The following is a 3749-nucleotide window of genomic DNA, read 5'->3' on the forward strand; positions in this document are numbered from 1 at the left end:
AAGAGCGTCTGCTAAATGACTTAAATGTAAATGTAAATTTGGGTCTGTTGTGCAGTTTTCTAGTTCCCTTGCTGACTGGACATTTATTGTTTACTCATAAAGCTGCTCTGAGAATATTACATATGGGTTTCATAGTGTAATGTAAATGCATTGACGTCTTTTGGCGCATGCATAATGAACCAATGACACATTTCTATCTCTTTCTCCCCGTTTCAGGGCCTCGTGTCTGGGGAGGCTTTCTCAAGTTTTTAGCCACTCACACCCGTGGGTTAATATTCTTCTATTTGAAAAGAGCTTTGTGCGAGTGGAGAGAGAGCGAAGCCCCCTAGAAGAGCAGCAGAGCAGTTAATCAGCTTCTCCCTGTGACGTCCGTCCTGAATGGCTAGAGATATCATCCTGTCTTCTTACTGAGGCAGCCGGGCTAACACCAATATGCCAAGAATCAACAGGCAATCATGCAAAACATACAGAGAGCTCAGCCAGGAGGGAGGAGGAGAAATCCACCAACCAAAGTACCTCCCAGACACTAGACTCATAGAAGCCCTAGATACACACCTTAATTACAAACCTTAGCAGTTTCCTCTTAAATTATCATGCAGTCTAAGATTCTAATCATTTTTATTAACACAGTTTGAGATTTTTTTCAGAGTTTTGCTAATTTTCAGAATATTTTTCCCTACCTTTGTGGAAGTGGAGGCTGGGGAGGATGAGGCTGGTTCTGGACCTGGTTCTGGACCTGGTTCTGGACCTGTCAGTAGTGGCCCTGGAGAACTACAGGATATCAGAAGACCTGGGAGACCTGGACACACAGACTCCACACAGACACACAGACAGACTCCACACAGACACCCAGACTCCACACAAACACACAGACAGACTCCACAAATACACCCCACACAGACACACATACAGACTCCACACAGACACACAGACAGACTCCACACAGACACACAGACAGACNACCCCAGACAGACACACAGACAGACATACCCCAGACACACACACGACAGACCCCACACAGACACACAGACAGACCCCACACAGACATACAGACATACCCCACACAGACACACAGACAGACCCCACACAGACGTGCAGACAGACCCCACACAGACACACAGACAGACTGTGTGGTCAGAGCCCAGAGAGAAAGCAAGCAGAGAGAGAGGGTAACGCTACAGACAGACAGCCAGAGAGAAAAGGTGGGAATGGAGGCTAAGGGAGGGAAGGTAGGCAGAAAGAGATGTCTACAGGGTATGTGTAGGTGGAGATGTCTACAGGGTATGTGTAGGTGGAGATGTCTACAGGGTATGTGTAGGTGGAGATGTCTACAGGGTATGTGTAGGTGGAGATGTTTACTGGGTATGTGTAGGTGGAGATGTCTACAGGGTATGTGTAGGTGGAGATGTCTACAGGGTATGTGTAGGTGGATATGTTTACTGGGTATGTNACAGGGTATGTGTAGGTGGATATGTTTACTGGGTATGTGTAGGTGGAGATGTCTACAGGGTATGTGTAGGTGGAGATGTCTACAGGGTATGTGTACAGGGTAGATGTTCACAGTGTATGTTTAGGTGCTTAAAGAAAAAGTCAGAGTACAAGATGGGGCCTACTGTACTTTATATTTGTTACAAAGATGGAGTGGAAGATAGGAACACAGACAGAGAGCGTGACAAATAGACAGTGTACTGTGTGTGACCATTGGAATAGTTGCCAATAGGCCTGTTCTCTCCTGGCTATTAACTCTGCTACAGAGACTGTGATGAGTTTTCAGTTTGAGGAACATCAGAGGAAGGAAAGAGGGCAAATAAAATACCTTCTCTCTGCTCTCCTGGTCTCCGATGATGACTTGGACACACCAGGGGTCTTTAGCAGACCTAGCCAGGCACAGGAAAAAGCTGTTTCAGCTGGAATGGAAACAAACTGTCAAGTTGTGCTCCAGACCTCCTCTAGCTATTATACGGTACACTCAATTTGTCCCAAAATGGCCTCCTTGTTGCAGCGTGCCTGTACAGGTGGGCTGTCCACTGTACAGGTGACGACAGTGGGGGTCACCAAGCTCCTGGGGGAGTGGGCATCCTAGAGGGGGGTCAGATGGGGTCCTGGGTGACTGTGTTCCTGGACAGGTGGGTTGCTGTCACCCGGATCTTGCCACCAAACAGGTGGCCTCTGCTCTTTCCTCCAAGGGTCACCTTCACATGGTGTACAGTAGACACACACACACACACACACACACACACACACACACACACACACACACACACACAGTAAACAGTCTCTGAAGTTTGAACCCAGCCCTTTAATTTCCCATTCAGTCCCTATTCAGACTCCTTTTTACATTTAAATGTTTTTTCATTTTGCAGACACTCAATTTACAGGAGCAATTAGGGTTAAGTATCTCGCTCAAGTGCACATCAACAGATTATTCACCTAGTCGGTTTAGGGATTTGAACCAGCGACTTTTCGGTTACTTGCCCGACACTCTTAACTGCCAGGCTACTCAGTAAGTGACACTAGGGTGAAACACCGACAGACAGAATAGTCATTACGTTTCAGAGTAGCATCGTACCTTCCTCTCTCTTGTCTTTGTAGCAGAACATGAAAGGCAGACAGAGGGTCTATTCAAGATGACTATCTATGAAATAATTATCCGCGGTAACGTTTGCCCTGACATCTTCAGAAAGAGATGTTCCATTGATGATTTTTGCCCGACATCACAGTGTTGCTCTTGCCGGTGACTCTAAAACCCAATAAAGCCTAATTAACCCTTAAATTCAAAGGCATTTCATTGGCATTGGAAAATAGGATAACAAAAAGAGAAATAAACAAGCAGAAACGTAACAGTAAACCAATTACACTCATCAAAACGAGGTTTCAAAATAACACTTTCTGTGCCTTCCCGTGGCAGGTATACGGCGTTTCTTTTTATTCTCATCAGCCACGGCTCTCTGTCAGGGTTCTCTCCATCCTGTTTCGCGATTGGTCTCCATGTTCTTCTGTTTTGACTCTGTGTGTCATGTCTTTTTTCGGTTTTTCGCGATTCCGTGTCCCTTCATCTCTCTTCTCCATCTGTCTATCCTCTCTCTCTCAGCTGTTGTTTCTTTTTAGTCTCCTCAACCCTAACCCCTCCTGTCTCTCCCCATCTGGCATCTCTCCTCCTGATTGGATGTTTTCCCTTCTAGCTACGAGCCGTGCCGCCACTCTCCCTCACTTAAAGTAAACTGAAAAATGCCTTCCTCCTCTGTGTCGTCTTCTCCTCTTCTCTACTCTCTCTTCCTCTCCTCTTTAATGTCCTCCATGTCTCCTCTCTTCTCCTCCTCGTCTTCCTCTCTCTTCTCTTTCTCTCCTGTCATCTCTTTTCCTACTTTCCTCTCTCTCTCTCCTCTCTCTCTCTCTCTCCTCCTCTCTCTCTTCGTTTCCTGTCATCTCGTTTCTCTCTGTCTCTCTCTGTCTCTGTTCGCTCCTCCTCTCTCTCTTGGTGCCTCTCTCCTCCTCTCTCTCTCTCTCTCTCTCTCTCCTCCTCTCTCTCTCTCTCTCTCTCTCCTCTCGCTCCTCGTCTCTCTCTCTCTCTCTCGCTCTCTCCCTATCTCTCTCTCTCTCTGTCTCTCCCCCTCTAAACTGCTCTCTCTCTCTCTTCACGCTCTCTCTCGCGCCACTCTCTCCTCTCGCGGCTCGCTCTTCCTCTCTCTCTCGCTCGCCTCTCTGCGCTCTTGCACTCTCTCTACTCGCTCTCGCGCTCTCTACTCTCA

The sequence above is a fragment of the Salvelinus sp. IW2-2015 genome, linkage group LG7 (genome assembly GCF_002910315.2).
Source record: "Salvelinus sp. IW2-2015 linkage group LG7, ASM291031v2, whole genome shotgun sequence".
In the NCBI taxonomy this organism is placed as follows: domain Eukaryota; kingdom Metazoa; phylum Chordata; class Actinopteri; order Salmoniformes; family Salmonidae; genus Salvelinus; species Salvelinus sp. IW2-2015.